The sequence below is a fragment of the Macaca nemestrina genome, chromosome 5 (assembly GCF_043159975.1).
Source record: "Macaca nemestrina isolate mMacNem1 chromosome 5, mMacNem.hap1, whole genome shotgun sequence".
In the NCBI taxonomy this organism is placed as follows: domain Eukaryota; kingdom Metazoa; phylum Chordata; class Mammalia; order Primates; family Cercopithecidae; genus Macaca; species Macaca nemestrina.
In genome coordinates this window covers 170,089,646-170,107,609 of record NC_092129.1, presented here as the reverse complement: position 1 = coordinate 170,107,609, position 17,964 = coordinate 170,089,646, and the positions used below count along the sequence as shown (strand labels likewise).

The 17,964-nt window shown below is 45.9% G+C and overlaps 1 long non-coding RNA gene across 2 annotated transcripts; it reads left to right on the top strand.

Annotated features, from left to right (window-relative positions):
* The first annotated feature begins 3,454 nt into the window (after positions 1-3,454).
* Positions 3,455-17,764, top strand: LOC105482458 (uncharacterized). Of its 2 annotated transcripts, XR_011624023.1 has the most exons (4): positions 3,455-3,518; positions 6,730-6,810; positions 9,118-9,380; positions 17,243-17,764. It is a non-coding gene; the product is annotated as an uncharacterized lncRNA (long non-coding RNA). The 2 variants fall into 2 exon arrangements; XR_987619.3 differs by lacking the exons at positions 3,455-3,518; positions 6,730-6,810 and adding an exon at positions 8,711-8,829.
* Positions 17,765-17,964: the final 200 nt, after the last annotated feature.

The following is a 17,964-nucleotide window of genomic DNA, read 5'->3' as shown; positions in this document are numbered from 1 at the left end:
TGAATAAGAGACTGAATGTGTCTTTGAGGACATCAAAAATCCAGTGAACAGACAGGCAGGTAAACAGCTAATTACAATGAAATGTGCTAAGTGACAGGAACAGGATTCTGGGAGCACACAGAGATGGACAAGAGCCCAAACCTACTGAAGTTCCTGGTGTGTGCAAGGAATAGTTGCTAGTCTCTGGGTGGCTGGAGGAAGGACTTGTATAGGGATGCATTGGGAAGCGAAGCTGGAAAACCATGATCCCAGAATGGAAAGGAATTTGTGGGTCAAGCTATTTTTCAGGCAATAAGAAAGCATCAGAAATCATGGAGCATGGGTCCATGGAGTGATGGGTCAGAGCCGAATTTCACAAAGGCTCCTTTGACTTAAGCCGGTTCTACTCCTGGCCCAATTACAGCTGTTAGTTCCTGAGTACCCAGCAACCGCAGGGTGCTTGGCCGTTCCCTGGCAGCAGTGGGGTTCTGTCACAGCAGCCATCAGTAGGGAGTTCCTGTCTCATTGCTGACACATGTGTTCTGAAAGCCAAGTGCAGGATGTGAGCATGTGGATTCGGAGTGTGTCCAGGCAGAGATGCTGGCCCCAGTAGGGTCTATAATCATAATGGGGTCCACATATGTAGCCTGTTAAATCCTGCTATCCTCGATAGGCATTGAGAAATGAGTGGCCCTGCCATGGGGCGAGGTGGAAAGAACCAGGATATGGCTATGAACAGCAGATACTAGGACTGCCCTGCCTAGAGTGTTGGAGCAGCTAATCAGGCCCAGGTAGTAGCCTAGGTCCATGGAGCGGACCCACACTGGAAGGGCGAGGCATGCTCATATGAAATCTTGCAGGTCTTGCCTCGTTGACTAGCACCCGGATATGGTTGGCAGCAAAGAAAATGCCCATGGGCAGTTGGAGCTTGCAAGAGCCCAGAAATATATATGGGTTACTCGATCCTCATGGGGAAGGGGTGCAGCTGAATTCCACGCCATGTGGCCGAGGATGCTGACTTATTTCCTGTTGCTGTCGAATCAGGCTCAAGTGCTAGAGGCGGGCAGCCATGGCTGTGGCTGTGGGTGGCTGAAGAAGGCAGAGGCAGGGGAAATGAGGCAGGGCCGACAGTTGTCCTGGTATCGTGTAGACTTTCTTAAATTAGCTGTGTGGAGAGGAAGTAGGAAAGAAGAGCCAGAAAGTCAGCAGCCAGACTCTTCCATACCATCTGGGATGGGAAGCAGAAAGCTGCCAAGAAAAACCATGTGCTGGAGCTAATTGGTAGGACTTGGAAGCAGAAGTAACACAGCACCCTACTAAATCAAGAGGCTTTTTTCTTTTCTTTTTGTTTCTCCTTTCTTTTCTGCTTTTTCTTTTCTCTTTCCTTTTCTTTTCATTTTCTTCTTTTTTCTCCTCACCCTTCCTTTCCCTTCTCTTCCCTTCCCTTTCCTTCACTTCCCTCTTCCTTTCATTCTTTTCTTAAACATATAAATCTACGGAGCCTCAAAGAAATGGCACTACTAAGAAATTACAGATCTAAAGATTCCAGATAATAATGTAAACCAACGAGCCAAGATTAAGCTGAGTCACTTTTGATAGTTTCATGTAAGAAGATACTAACTTTGAGTGTGGAAGTTTAATTTTTAAAAATCTTGCTACAAATTGGATTCCTAATTTGTAATGCCATTTGAAGGGATATTATCTTTAAGAGAAAGTCATTGCAATTGGATCATTGCATGCCTTAAATTCTTAATTAAAGAAAAAATTACTCACGATAAGGAATAGTCAACTGTGAGGTCTATGCTACTGTGTCAGGTACAACCAGCCACCTGGTGTAGTGAACACTCCATGTCTTGGAGGAATTAAGGAGTTTTTAGATAGATAAATTCTTTTTAACCTTATTCAGATACCTCAAAGGTCTCATAGAGAATTGGTACTTCTCAGGGGTGAAGTTTTTCTTTTTTTCTAGTCTGTCCCCAAGCATTTGAGGGGACCGGGGCTTTAAGGGGTTGTAACTAAGCTGACAGCTAATGGTTTGAAAAGTCTGCATCTAATAAGGCGTTCTCCTTCCCCCTCCCTCCATTCTTCTTTCTTTGCATCCATTTACTCTTTGCTGATGGCTCTAGTTTTTTTTAATTTTTTTTTTCCTAAAAAATATCAATATAGGAAGGAACTGCTCTTTCCAAACTTGCCTGTTATGTTTCTGTTTCTCTAGAGATAGAGGACAGGCATCATTAATTGCAGAATTACACTTTAATAAACCTTTTGGTTATGAAACGCGTATATCCCAGACCGTCTTCTGGAATAGAGTGGTTTAAGACAACAAATTTTGTGTAATTAATATGTCTTCATTGAGGGCAGAATTGCACATCTCAGATGACTTTTCTCCTACAAACAACTTTTTTTTTTCTTCTATGGGAGCCTCAGAAAATATCTGCCTGGACTCAAAGTTGAAGAGACGTGGTTCTTTGGGAGCCGAGTTGACCTCTTCTCTGTGACCACAGAGAATGGTGTCTAGTGAAGACCTTGAGGATAACTTGACCCCTGGGCTCCAAGAGTAGCCAAACCTCCTGTTATCCTGATCAAAATGTATTTATGTCATCAAAGCTTAATTAATCATTACAATCTGTAATTAGAACTAACAAGTAGTGCAGGGTTCAAGCTTGTGCAGAGAGCCAGACGGCTGATGAGGTGACCCTGACAGTGAGGACGGCATTCCTGGGGCAGTCCCAGGAGTACAGGGTTTGGATTGCTGTTTTCAGGGCATTATTGAGCACGTGAGCCTTGAAGGGTGGAGGAGCCTGGGGCACCTGGGTGTCTGGCACAGCCATGGAGCCACTCTTCACACTTCCGTGTGCTCACAGTACCACCCTACAGTCACTGGCTCAGATTCTTGGTGAAAGGAGATAGGACGTCATTCCTGCCTCCTGCCATCAGAAAGGGGGCCAGCAGCAGGCCTGAAGTCAACTTCACGGAGGTGGGTGGACTGGAGCTATGATTTGAATAAAGCACATCCTTCCGATTGTCCACTTCCCTGGCCCCCTATTACTTACAGTTTGCTCTCCTACTAACTCTCGATTTTACACTCTTCTGTTGATGCTCAGATTTCTCTCTCCCCATCCAGGTGGAACCTCCATGAAGGTATCCTTCCCCTACCAGGATTTCCATAAATACCTGCAGAAGGCCGGGCGCGGTGGCTCAAGCCTGTAATCCCAGCACTTTGGGAGGCCGAGGTGGGCGGATCACAAGGTCAGGAGATCGAGACCACAGTGAAACCCCGTCTCTACTAAAAATACAAAAAATTAGCCGGGCGCGGTTGTGGGCGCCTGTAGTCCCAGCTACTCAGGAGGCTGAGGCAGGAGAATGGCGTGAACCCAGGAGGCGGAGCTTGCAGTGAGCCGAGATCGCGCCACTGCACTCCAGCCTGGGCAACAGCGTGAGACTCCGTCTCAAAAAAAAAAAAAAAAAAAAAAAAAAAAACCTGCAGAAGAGCAGCTCAGTGCCCAAAGTCCTGCAGTTTTCCACAAGACCTATTTGAGGTACAGCAGAACCATAGCTTAGAGACTTGGGATCAGAAAGTCAGAAAATGTCCAGTTCCTTAGCCCAGAATAGGCCACTCCACACCACGTCTAACCCCTTGAGGATCCACCAATCCCTTATTTTCCTAAAAGGCGCTTGCAAGTCTGCACAGGTGAAGAAAGAAGATAATTCCCAAGAGTGCCAAAAAGCCCCTCCACCCCTGACCCCCGCGGCAGAAACTGCCCCTTTTAAAGAGTCACACAAATGGGAAAAAAACACTGGATTTCACAGCTCAGCAGTTTTGTAATCAGAAAAATCTGGATTTGAGTCCCCAGTGTGTCATTCTCCAGCTGTATGACCTTGGGTAAGCTGTTTTACTTACATGATTTCAGAACAAGTGGAGAAGGAGGTGTTTTCATTTCCATTTAAAAAATAAGGAAAATGCACTGGGTACAGGGGCTCACTCCTGTAATCCCAGCGTTTTGGTAGGCAGAGGTGGGAGAATCGCTTGAGCCCAGGAGTTTGAGACCAGCCTGGTCAACATGACAAAACCTCTACAAAAAACAAAAGGCAAAAAATTAGCTGAGTGTGGTAGTGCATGCCTGTAGTCCCAACTACAGGCTGAGGTGGGAGAATCGCTGAGGTGGGAGAATCGCCGGAGCCCAAGAGCTCATGGCTGCAGTGAGGCACGATTTTACCACTGCACTCCAGCCTGGTTGACAGAGTGAGACCCTGTCAAAAAAAAAGAAAGAAAATGAGACATGAGACTAACTGAGGCTATGGGAGTAAAATGTGGAGCGTGATACACATCCACATGCAGTATACGGAATGTGTTCAATATACAGAAGGTACTTGCTATCATTAGAGTTTATTTCCTTGGAATAATGATGATGATGATATGAAGAAGTCTTACGTTTATATAGCTCTTCAACATTTACAGAGGACTTCTAATTATCCTCAAGAGAGTGGCATGCATTTAAGGAGTTGGTCCTGGAGAAACAGGCCTTGGCTTCCTTACAGGCAATTGATTTTTTTGTTTCAAGAAAGATAAGTCATTTCTTACTCCTTACTAACACTGGTGCTTCCGTTGTGTGCCACTAAACAGAGGCATGGTCTTGGTACAAAGCCCTGGGGAGAGCACAGCTATCTCCTCTTGGAACCAATGCACCCACCTGACCAAGACCAGAGATTCCAAGAGAGGCAATGGTATGGAGGCCCCCCGGGACATACTGTCCCAGACAAGGAGGGGCTGATGCGTATCCCTAAAATGGAAGAGCTTTCCCATGAACCCTAGTTCCTTATTCCTGGACCTTAAACAGTTTTCCATTTCATTGCTGTCATTTGGTCTTCTGTAGTGGGTTGAAAGGTCTCCTCCTCCCCAGCAGAAAGCACACCCACTAGGAATCTGTGACTGTCATTTTATTTGGAAAAAGAGTCTTTTCAGATGTAATTAAGAATCTCAAGATGAGATCTTCCTGAATTATTCACGTTGACCCTAAATCCCATGACAAGTGTCGGTATAAGAAATAGAAGAAAAGAAGATAGGAGCACACAGAGAAGAGGGCCATGTGAAGATGAAGGCAAAGATGGGAGTGAGGCTGCCACAAGCCAAGGGATGCCTGAAGCCACCAGAACCAGACGAGCAACGACGAAATTTTTCCCTAGAACCTTCGGAGAGAGAACATGACCCTGCTGAAACTTTGATTTTTGGAGTTCTAGCTTCTAGAACTTCAAGAATAAATTTCTGTTGTTTTAGCCACATCGTTTGTAGCAATTTGTTACAGCAGCCCTACCAAACTAATATACCTTTTCTCTCTCTCTCTAACACACACACACACACACACACACACACACACACACTTCCACCTTTAAAAAAAGGAAGAAGATGAAAACAACGTTAAAGGGGAGAAATACTGAATTATTCATATGCCCAAAAAAGGTAACATCTCCCCTACTTGAGGGCGAGACCCCTGGAAGGAATTTCTCCCTCCCTACTCTCTTTCTCTGCTCCCTCTAAAAGGTTGGAGAAAGGCTGGCAGGTTTATTCAGCTGTTTTACATGCTTCCCCCATCTATATTCCCTTCAAACTCATCCATTTATCTCAATCACAGAAGGGACTTGCCGAGCAAAGCCTGACATTTTCCAGTTCTTGGGTCTGTGCCTGGAATCAACAGCCCTCACCAGGAAGGCGGAATGAACTCCCGGGATGTCAGTGCAGAAGCCCTTGGGCTGCCTGGCTGTGGCTTCCCTTCCCTCCCCTGGAGCCACTGCAGGGTGATGCCAGGCTCCACGTGAGCAGATGAGTGCTCACTGAGCAGGATCATAAATCCTGCCTAAGCAGCCCTGGTGGCTTCAGGAGAGTCAACACCAGAATGGTCCCCTTCACTCAGGATGGCCAACCTTTAAGAAAGGTTACATGGATTTAAGGTGCAGCTTTGTGTCTGTTTGCTGGCCAAAATTTTAGTTTACCCAAAGCCCACAAGACTTCTGAAAGCTCCCTTATCCATCCATGGGTCCAGGGTTTCCGTGATGGAGAATATGACCCCAGTGTAGCTGACATCACCGGTTCATCAAATGAGCTAGACTTGGTGCAGGGCAAGCAGAAAAAACAAACAAACAAACAAACAAAAAAACTGATGCTCCTCGTCATTACCTCAACTCACTGACATATATATCTATCCAATTAACAGCTTTCCTGACCAGGTTTAGGACTTAATAAGCAGTCTCATTTTTTTTTTTTTTTAGGTTTAAAAAAAAAGTCTAGTTTAATCTAATATGAAAGCTCTAAGGTCTCCCATTTAAAGCTTCTTGCCCTCGTCCAGCGTTGACCTGCATTAGTCTTGGAAACCCACACTGGGGGAGATAGCAGAGCCGTCTGCTTCTTCAGGATTTGTCTCCCACCCTATACTCATCTCCCACTAGGCTGACTTGTTCTCCATGGGGAGGTAGAGGAAGAGTGGGGAGACAATGTGCAGGAAGGGGAGACAGTGCCCAAATGCTAGCTCTGATTATGGTAAGTGCTGTGAAAATGTCCCTCTGGGGAACCCCGTGGGAGTCCCCTGCCCACTGCATGGCTCACGGGTGCAGTGGTGCAGGTGATGCCCCCTGCATGGTTCATGGGTGCAATCGTGCAGGTGATGCCCCATGGACCTGCCATTTTGATTGCTCCTCCCAGTTTCTACTTTTGGAGATCCACCCTTTCACAGACTCTTCATTTGTGGTCACTTCCAGCTGCAGGTGGACCTGTCGGGAGAGACCCTTTCAAGACAGCTCAAGCCTCATGACCTTCTGCAGCATCCGCTCTGGTCCATGGTGAGCACGCATTCACCCCTCTGAACTCTGGGAAAGCAGGCTGCTCACACTTTGTTCTCCCACCCTACACCCAAGGGGGCCTCAGGTCAGACTTTTGTTTTCAGAATGCTACAGACAGGCTGAGATCAGGCACTCTCTCTCTCTCTGGGTCCTCCAGACTCCAGGGGCCACATCATGTTCTGCAAGTATTTCCCTAAAAGCCCCCTCACCTGACTTCAGGAACACCCATCATTTTCGTAACAGGGATGAGGGAACACCCGGCCCTCCAGACCATCAGGAATCCTGCCTTGCACCTGCTTCTTGATCACTCTCACCCCAGGTGCAGAGCCTGTCGGCAGCCCTGGGCTTGAGGTCACACATTTGGTTTAGGGGACCCAATAGGCAGTCCTTCGTAGACGGTGCAGCGCCTTTTGTAGAGTGCGGATGCATTTGCTGCCTCTGAATCTCTTCTTTGGGGCATCAGCAGAGGACTCACTGACTATACCTTCAGAATACTCTTATTCCCCCAGTCTTCCCTGTGGTCATTCTACATCCTGTTTAACCCTCACTGCCTGGTGTCCATGTGTTCTCCGTTAGATCATAAGCTCCCCCACGGAATAACTGATGAACTCCAGTCCTAAGACAGTCTGGAGAAGCTACAAGTTCTGTCAGTCAATGTCACTAGTGTCTCTGTCCCTCTGGGCATGGTGACTCTCACCTGTAATCTCAGCTACTCAGGAGGCTGGGGCAAGAGGATTGTTTGAGCCTGAGAGTTCAAAACCAGCCTGGGCAACATGGCGAGACTCCATATTGTCTCTGTCTGCCCTGGCTCCTGATGACTTCTCCGGAGAGAGGGCTGAGATGGGGTTAGAGAGAGGAACGAGAGCAAGGTGCCTGTGGGCACCTCCGTTTCAGGGAGGTTCCTCTCCACCTGCAATGCAGGGCTGTGGGTGCTTTTCAAGTGCATACAAGAAGACTTGGAGGCCATCCCGGAGAGTGCTTCCCTGGCTGAACCCCATCTAGTCTGCATGAGGGAAGGCAGATTTCTCCTGATAACAATACTTTGACCCAAATCTCTGCCAAACAATGACCTGGGGCTATGATGCTACGTCTAGTCAGATTCCCCTTCAGTATGAACGGTACCATGTTCCAATCATTCCTTCTGCAGTCGCAACAGAGGAGCATTGTGTTCGTCATCCCGTTGGAGACAAGTGGGAAGTCACCTGGGGAGGAGGGAGAAGGTGAGAGGGCAGGAGTTCGAGGCAGAGGAAGGGGCAGGAGCCCATTTTGGGAACCACAAGTGGTAACGCTTGGCTGATTGTAGCGTGCATGGGAGTGTTCGGGAGAAGGGGCATTGGAGAAAGCTGAGGCTGGGGGAACAAGCAAGAAACCAATTATGTGGGGCCTTAGTGGTCATGCCAGGGATTCTCAGTTTTGTTCTAAAGGCAATGGGAATATATTAGCAATGGGAATATATTCAGATATATTAGGAATTTTAAACAGGGATGACATGAGCAGCTTTATGTTTTAGAATGAGTACTCTGCCCCATGAAGCGTTGGTGCCTCCCTGGAGGCAGGGAGGCCAGGTAGGAGGCTGTGGCAGAAGACCAGGGCGCGGTCATGAGGCAGTGAAATTAAGAAAGTGGGATGCCTTGGAGAGAGAGCCAGGAGGTGAGGTCGACAGGGTGCGATGTTGGGTAGTAGGAGGTAGGAGAGAGAGGAGCCTGGCTTGGGGAAATGGGTGGATGGTGGTGGCATTCCTTGGGGTGGGGAACACAGCATGGGCACATGGTATGTGCGGAGGTGCATGGTCTGATCTGGTTCCTGTTGGGGTTGCTAAGAATGGTCTGGGCCCCCACTTCACTGGGTAGCCCTCTGTCCCTCCCCTGTCCTGATTTCACTAGGGAATAGCACAGTTGTAGAATAATTCTCAGGAGTGGCTTGTTCCTCCTTCCTCAGCTAGAGTCCAATGGATACACCCACCTCAAGACCAGATTGTTGTACTGTTGCACGGGGACTCTATCCGGGAATGCTCTTCGGGTAAGACAGCTCCTGCAAGGTGTGGTGTCTATACACGTTGGAATAAAAAGTAACTTTGAGGTCTATATATTGGATGTTCCACCCTGATTTAGCTCCATTTGGTCTACCATTTGGGGAAATTGGGCCCAATCAAAGGTTTAATTTTATCAGACGCACAAAGCTCTTATTTAGCTTTTTCTTTGCTACCTTTTCTTATTCAGCACACTCAAAGTTTAAAAACTTAATAGACTGAAGAAAAATCACCTATAGCAGGGGCTGGCTAAATATCAATCCTGTTTTCTCTTCCAGGCACACTGGGAGATTCCATTTCCCAAATTCCATTGTACTTAGGCTGGGGCCAGATGACTGGACTTTCGCCAGTGGAATGTGGTGGAAGAGATGCAAGCTGCTTCTGGGCCTGGCATGAAAGCGTGAACATGCTCCCTCTTCCCCTTCTGTGACAACATGGAAATTCACGTGTTTAAGATGGTGGCAGCATACGATGGAAGGAGCTTAGATTCCTGAGTCACCTCCTGGAAGAGAGCCACCAAGCTGCTTTCCATGTGATTTGAGTAAGGAATAGGCCTGTATTGTATCAAGCCACTGAGATTTGGGGGGTTGTTGTTGCAGTTATTTATCCTAATGTACTACTACAGCAGTATATCAAGGTGTTCTATGGCTGGAAGACCTCTCTTCTGCTGATTTTCTATATTAAAACTTGCTTGCTGGGTCATGGGGTGATGAGAAGACAGACAGGACATCATACAACTTCTTTAGCTAAGCTCAGCCTCTCATTGTACTACTTTGAAAACAGAATGCACATATTTTAATGCGTGTATGCACACAGACATATTTCTAAATCTTGAAGTATGCATTGGCTGACAAGCACAAGCTTTGAAGGAATTCATAGATACTAGATAGACCACAGTCGAGAAAAACAGAGTTCAAAACGTCCAGTGCTTCCAGAGAGGATTTTTTTTTTTTTTTCAGAATTGGAAGTGTAATGACGACCCCTCATGGGCACACCCTCAGACCAACCCTCATCTCAGTACTTCTCTTTTGGAGGGAGCGACTTCTGTTGTACCTTAAACATTCACCCTGTCACCATCATCATGGGGACAGCTCGGCGTATCTTTCCCTCCCTGCTCAAGGGTCAGCACGTAGGCAGTGGGGACTCAAGGTTAGGATGACCAGAGACGAAAGCGAGGAATCAGAACCATTGTGTATGTAAACGGAAGACTGAAGTTACAATGCTTGACTATTTTTCTCTTCTCTAAGGGAGGGAAGTTAATTTTGTCCCCACTGAAGGGTTTTTTCATGATGTATCCTCAGCAGAGTGAAGGATGGGGAACCCATTTCTATGAAGGGCCACTGAAACCATAGGCAGAAAAAAAAAATCACCATGTAAGATTTCTTTTCGAGGCAGAGTCTCACTCTGTTGCCCAGGCTGAAATGCAGTAGTGTGATCTCGGCTCACTGCAGCCTCCACCTCCCGGGTTCAAGCGATTCTTGTGCCTCAACCTCCCAAGTAGCTGAGATTACAGGTGTGCACCATCATGCCTGGCTGATTTTTTTGTAGTTTTTTTTTTTTTTTGAGACGGAGTCTCGCTGTGTCTCCTAGGCTGGAGTGCAGTGGCATGATCTCGGCTCACTGCAAGCTCCGCCTCCCGGGTTCACGCCATTCTCCCGCCTCAGCCTCCCAAGTAGCTGAGACTACAGACGCCCGGCTAGTTTTTTGTATTTTTAGAAGAGACGGGGTTTCACCATGTTAGCCAGGATAGTCTCGATCTCCTGACCTCGTGATCCACCCACCTCGGCCTCCCAAAGTGCTGGGATTACAGGCTTGAGCCACCGCGCCCGGCCTTTTTTGTAGTTTTAGTGGAAATGGGATTTTGCCATGTTGACCAGACTGGTCTCGAACTTCTGATCTCAAGTGATCCACCTGCCTTAGCCTCCCAAAATGTTGGGATTACAGGCATGAGCAACTGCACCTGACCACAGTATAAGATTTTTAAAAAAATTATTCACATCCCAAAATAAATTATAAAAGCTCATTATTTCTAGTTCATAGCCATGTAAGAGAAATAGATGTGGACCTGTTGGTATAGAGAAAGGGAGTGGTAGCTGGCCAGGCCGAGACAGACATGGTAAAGAATTGGGAAATGAAGGCAAGAAAAGAGCCCCTCTCTCTGTCTCCCTCCCTCTTTCTCCCTCAATTTCTTTGTTTCAATCTCTCTTCCGCTCTCTCTCTCTCTATGCACGTGCCCTAAAGCTATAACTCATATTTTAAAATGAGAAAATGTTATCTGAAACGTCTCTAAAATGCTTTACCTTCTCCCCAAGATCTGGAAACCACAGGTGCTTTGGAAAGTTTCTCTTTTTCTCATTTTCTGATAAAAAATTCAGGTTAAAAACACCCAGCTCCAGGTTTTTTTGTCGACTCGTGTATCTATAAATGAGCTGTGGTACTCCTCATTTCTAAGTATAAAGTCATTCTCTCTTTTTCTGGTTTTAAAAAACTTTTCGAGCTAAAATCATAGATTTGAGATTTAAATTTTGTGTGTTGTTACTAGAAAAGCCACTGAAACATGTGGATTTATGCTCTGTATGCCAGATGGGAGGTAGTTGGAGCCAGAGCTGACTCATGGTTTGGAAGCTACATATTTCCAGTTTGGGGTTGTGTTGTTTTGCTTTTGTTTTTAAACCCAGCATCTTTCAATAGAGCTTGGGAGAGGAATTAGCAGAAGAGGATTCCAATCCGTTAACCATTTGGGTGATCTGGATCCCTGAATTTTACAGCTCTGGACTGAATCTCCAAGTGGTCACCTAGTTCTTGCATTCAAAGCTTCTTGGACACTGACTGACCCTCACTGGGGCAGAGCCGCCCTAATTTGTAGGGTATGTTTGCTGGCTTGCTGTTGCTCACTGTCCTTTTTAGGCAATGGCCCCTGTCGCTTGACAGCTTGTGATCACCTGCAGAGGATGGGAAGCGACGGCTGAGCCTTGCATTGAAGACATAAGCTTCTGTAAAAGGTTTGGGGAAGCAAATTAAATGCTGCCTGAATTTAGATGACTTATGGATTCAAACCCTACTTTTATTAGATTATTTGTGGGTTGAAATTCTAAAGTTAATTCAATCAAACGTCTAGTAAAAATATTACAAAATCAGCTACATGAGTCTGACATCACTGAAATGAGACCCCCTCACATAATTTGATTTTCTTTTCTCCTTACGGTGTCACTGTAGAAATTTTTGCCCTACATAGTGGGGAAGCTGGGGCCATATGCCGTCCAACATAACAACTGAGTTTAAACCAGAATCCCTCACCAGCTTCAGTTTGAATGTACTCAAATATTAGGCATTACATGGAAATAATACATACTTGGTATTTAGAGACAGAGTCTCACTCTGTAGCCCAGGCTGGAGAATAGTGGTGCAGTCATAGCTCACTGCAGCTTCGAACGCCAGGGCTGAAGTGATTCTCTCGCCTCAGCCTCCCAAAGTGCTGTGATTACAGATGTGAGCCACTATAGTCCACGGCACTTGGTATATTCATACCTGTAAAATATCAGAACAAACAAGTATCCTTGTAAATAAGAAGCTGACATCTTGAGTTGGTTTTATTCTGAAAGTGCATATTATACATTTCCTCCACCATTGTTGAAAAAAACTGAATGTTCATAATTGTCCTGTTTGTTGCCTATGACTAATATGACTTACAACAAGATGCAGGGTCAGGACAAAATGAGAAGCCAAAGAATCATACTCTAGAGGTGGTTCGTGTATATTCTGGGGTATTTATACTCTGCAAAAAAATGATGTTCCTGTACTTGCAGTGTGTATCCATAGATCATAGTTGAAATTCTACACCGAATGAACTTATCAGCTGCCTTTTCTCATCGCGTTCATCGCCTCTGACAGATCTATCCCCAGCTGGTGTTGACTTCTCCCTACGGTGCGGGGAGATCATTAATCTTGTATGTTCTCTTACTCCAAGGCCTTTTTTCTTCTTTGCTGAGGTTTTAAAACAGATTGTGCCTGTTTCCACAGGCCTTTGAGAGATCTGTCATGTGTCCTCTTTTAAAGCAGGTTGTGTAAAAACCAATTACTTGAGTATAGCTGGGGTCATGGGCAGTAATTCTGTTACCAGGGTGGGAGCCCTGATTTTGTCATCCTTCCCTATGTCAAAATCAGAGTGAGGGCACTACCAACAGAAGCATTTATTACTTAGCAACTGAGAGATGCTTTCAAGCCATTCTAATTGGTGATTCTTCTCCAGGGCTGGTGGAGTATCTCCATCTTGCCTCCTGGGCTGCATTGATAAGGAGCTGGATACCTCACCAAATCATGAGTGAGAACTGCCCACAGTGAGTGAGAATGCAATTCCTGAGGGCCTCAGTCACCAGTGCAGACCTCCTTGTAGTTGAACTTGGCAATAGGCAAGTCTCTTGGCTGTGGAGAGAGAAAGGATTGTGTCTGCACAAGCAGAATAGAGAAGTGCAATAGAATGATCTAGTGGAGGCAGGTGTTTAGAGAACTGTCAATACTTGTTGAGTGAAAAGACAGGTGTACAAAACCAGACACTACACCTTAGACTTAATAAGCACTTCCTTCCCAGTAGCTGGTTATTTGTTTGTTTCTCCCCAAATTATTTAGGGAGTCATATGAACTGCCCATTTTATATCATTTCCATTTTCTGTAGCAAGGAACTTATTACTTTAGTATCATTATTTAAAAGTGACAAAGACACACCACTTATTGAATGTTTACACTGCTTTCCCCCCACATTAAAGCTCTTCGTGAGATTAAAAGCAAATGATGACAGAGCGCAGAGACCAAGGCTACATGCTCCCATCAGACTTAATCCTCCATCAAAACATACCTCTTCCACGTTCCTTTTACCTGGAGCCTGAGAAGTGGGAAGTGACCCACTGGGGCCCACTCCATAATCTCCTTTAAGCTCTCATTCTGAGACTTTTGGTACAGGCACCAAACAGATTGCTTTACCACATTGACAAATCCGTACTGAACCCTTTTCCGTGCTCAGTTGTGACATCTTATTTGGACCCTCTCAGTCACCAACAGTGCTGTTCATTCTCTGATTGAATCCTTTCTTCTTTGGGAGTTGCAAAGCGCTGCAAACTCTTGGCTGTGACCTTGGAATAACAGTCTTGGCTCTCTCCTGGCTGTACCTTCAAGTCACCTGAGTGTACATAATTCTGGTTATATTTGGTCCCAAGACCCTTCTAAACTAATTCTGCCCCCGCTGGTGGGGGGTTTTACCAGGTTCAGTCCAACCCTTTGAAATGGAACAAGACAAAAGGCCCAGTCAATAGGGTGGTTAACAGGAGAATGTTCATGATTTGAAAAAGAGTTTGGTGATACATTGGAAAGAGTCCAATAACGCATATGAAAACACTGGCTTACTGCTGATCTCCATACACTTTTTTTTTTTTTTTTTTTTTTTTGAGTCTGAGTCTCACTCTGTTGCCAAGGCTGGAGTGCAGTTGTATGATCTCAGCTCACTGCAACCTCTGCCTTTTGGGTTCGAATGATTCTCTTGCCTCAGCCTCCCAAGTAACTGGGATTACAGGCACCCACCACCATGCCTGGCTAATCTTTGTATTTTTAGTAGAGACAGGATTTCATCATGTTGGCCGGGCTGGTCTCAAACTCCTGACCTCAAGTGATCTGCCTGCCTCAGCCTCCCAAAGTGCTGGGATTACCGGCATAAGCCACCGGGCTTGACCTCCATATACTTTAAAAATACTACTGTTGTTACTGATAAAAGCCATGATAAAAATAAGTAGCTGCTGTGTTTAAAAGTGTTTGTGATTTGACCATTGTGGGGATTTCTGTCTGGGTTGGAGGCACCGAGGCTCCCAGGGAGAGATGGCGTTTTCCTCATGATCTCTGAGGAAGCAGTTGAGCCTGTGCAGGTGGTGAGCACTTCTTCTGGGTTTACTAAGCACCTGCTCAGTGCGGGGAAAAGTTTTTATTTTTTATTTTAAGTTCTGGAATACATGTGCAGAATATGCAGGTTTGTTGCATAGGTATACGTGTGCCATGGTGGTTTGCTGCACCTATCAACCCGTCATCTAGATTTTAAGCCCCTCATGCGTTAGCTATTTGTCCTAATGCTTTCCCTTCCCTCCCTTTACCCCCAACCCTTGACAGGCCCCAGCGTGTGACGTTCCCCTCCCTGTGTCCATGTTCAACTCCCACTTATGAGTGAGAATATGAGGTGTTTGGTTTTCTGTTCCTGTGTTAGTTTGCTGAGGATGATGGCTTCCAGCTTCATCCATGTCCCTGCAAGGACGTGAGCTCATTCTTTTTTATGGCCGAGTAGTATTCCATGGTGTATATGTGCCACATTTTCTTTATCCAGTCTATCACTGATGGGCATTTGGGTTGGTTCCAAGTCTTTGCTATTGTGAATAGTGCTGCAATAAACATACATGTGCATGTGTCTTTATAGTAGAATGATTTATAATCTTTGGGTAGATACCCAGTAATGGAATTGCTGGGTCAAATGGTATTTCTGGTTCTAGATCCTTGAGGAATCGCCACACTGTCTTCCACAATGATTGAACTAATTTACACTCCCACCAATAGTGTAAAAGTGTTCCTATTTCTCCACATCCTCTCCAGCATCTGTTGTTTCCAGACTTTAATAAGTGCCATTCTAACTGACATGAGATGGTATCTCATTATGGTATTGATTTGCATTTCTCTAATGACCAGTGATGATGAGTTTTTTTTTGTATGTTTGTTGGAGTGTGGGGAAAGTTGTAAGGACTAGGGCTGTAGAGGAGAACCAGACACATAAGGAGCTCACACAGCTTATATCTTAGTGGGTGAAGAAAAGAAGAAGGAAAAAGTACATAAATAAGACATGTTTGGGTAGTCCACTGCCAGGAACCTCCCTGGGGAGAGAGTGCTGATGGGACCCCCTTCATCTCCTGCCTCTCCCCCTTCTAGAAGCCCTCCACCCAGTGTAGCCTCTACTTTTCTACTTTTGTTTGTTTGTTTGTTGTTTTTTTTTGAGACAGAGCCTTGCTCTGTTGCCCAGGCTGGAGTACAGTGGCACAATCTCAGCTCACTGCAACCTCTGCCTCCTGGGTTCAAACTATTCTCCTGCCTCAGCCTCCCGAGTAACTGAGATTACAGGCAGGCACCACCACGCCCGGTAGCCTCTATTCTTAAGCATTCCTCACCACTATGCCTGAAAGAAATAGTCAGGCCCCTATCCACAGACTTCTACCAAGGATGTGATCACTTCTGCTCTCAGGGCCTCATCTTCCTCATCTGTAACATGGATGGGTGAGACTTGATCTTAGGATCTTTCCTACCTCTATGATTTTGAGCATATGAAAAACTGAAGTGGGTGGCAGGGGTCAAAGGTAGCTCTCCCCCATTCTGTGCCTAGAAAGATGTGTTTCAAGTGTTGGGGAGGCAGCATTTTTAAGTCAAAGGTCATAGTTCCCCCACCATTTTTTGAACAGTGACTGATATGGGGCTGAGAGCCCAGGTACTAAGAAGTACCTGCTTATTATTGGTCTTGCCATCATCTGGACCATCCCTGTTGTCACGGCTACCACACATCAGCGCTCCTGTGTGCTGGACACTGTGCACACAGGACACATCATCTCACCTAATCTGTACCATAACCCTGCAAAGGGGGCCAAGTTCCCACTTCAAGTTAAGAAAATGGAGACTGAAGAAGTGAAGGAACTACCAGTAAGTGGCAGAACTGAAATCAAATCCAGGTACAGACGTCCAAGGCACTCTTTCATGTGAGTGTTTTGGATTTTGCTTTTGTGCAAAGCCTTAGCCAAAAGGTGTTTATGAATCAGACACCAAAGCAAAATCTCCCCTGGTTGACAGCCATGGGCCTATCTCAAATCTCCCCATCCCATCTCGTCTTTCCTATTTCTGTCTTCTTTCTCTTCGCACCACTGTTCACTCTCTAGTAGCAGCGTGTTGTATATCTGTTTGCCGTCTGTCTCTCTGGCTAGAGCATAAAGTACCTAAGGGTGGGGGCTTTGCTTTGTTCCCTGCTGTAATTCCAGCCCCTGGAGCAGCATCCGCTACATCACAGCTGCTCAATAAATACGAGTGAACGACTGAGTGTGAGGAGACAAGGTTGGAGAAAGCAGGAAAAAACTGCAAGACCCGGAAAAGGAAAGGATGGGATGTAAAGAGAGCCAGAAGGAAAGATACAGGAGGCCAGAGGCCAGGAGTCCCTACATGAGGAAGGGTGGTGTGCCAGGAGGCAGCTGGTGCCCAAAGGGCGTATAGGCGATGGAGAAGTCCATTGGCACTTTGGTGTGGTCGGCAACACAAGCCTTTTTACCAAATCTCTCAAACATCTTTCCATATACCATGTAACAGGGTATTTTTCTGTGTTTTTTTTTTTTTTTTTTTTTTCAGGGAGTTCTATGTCCTCCCCTACTACTGATTGCTGAAGACAGACCCCCCGGCAAGAGCATTTGACCAAATCTTGGTGACCCAGAGAAACACGTGTATCCATCAGGCATTGAGTCACATCAATGAAATGACACTAAGCCGGGCTCAATTCTCCAACCTGGTTTTCTTTACAGTTCACTTTCTCCCTGGGGAAGTACTGAGGACCACAAGAGGCTGGTAACGGAGATGACGTTAATTATAAACGGTGCAGTGTCCCGGTGAACATAAACCACTGGCTCATTCACAGTTATTTCTGAGAAAATAATTATTTTGCTTTTGCTCTAGTCGTTCTTTCACTGAAATCTAATGAGATGATAATGGGTGTGACAGTGTTTGTTAAAGTGCAGAGTTCCATTAAAACGTGGGGAAATGATATTATTGCTGTGAGAGGAAATGGCTGCTTTCTTTTGGCAAGGCTTTGAACGTCAAAGTGTTTGTTGGCTGTGAAAGTGAAAAGGGCTTTGTGTGCACCCCGGGGAACAGATTCTGCCCCAGTTACTAAAGAATCCTTTTAAGGATGGAAGCCAGGACAGTCAGGCAGCGCTTCTCTTGGTCTCCAGATGGGGGTGCCACTGAGCCAGACACAGATTCCTCCAAGCTTCTCCCTGGACAGTTCCCTGGGGCCAACGAAGTTTCTGTCTACTGCAACTCGCCCCAAATAGCTTTCTCAAGTGTTGCAGGACACT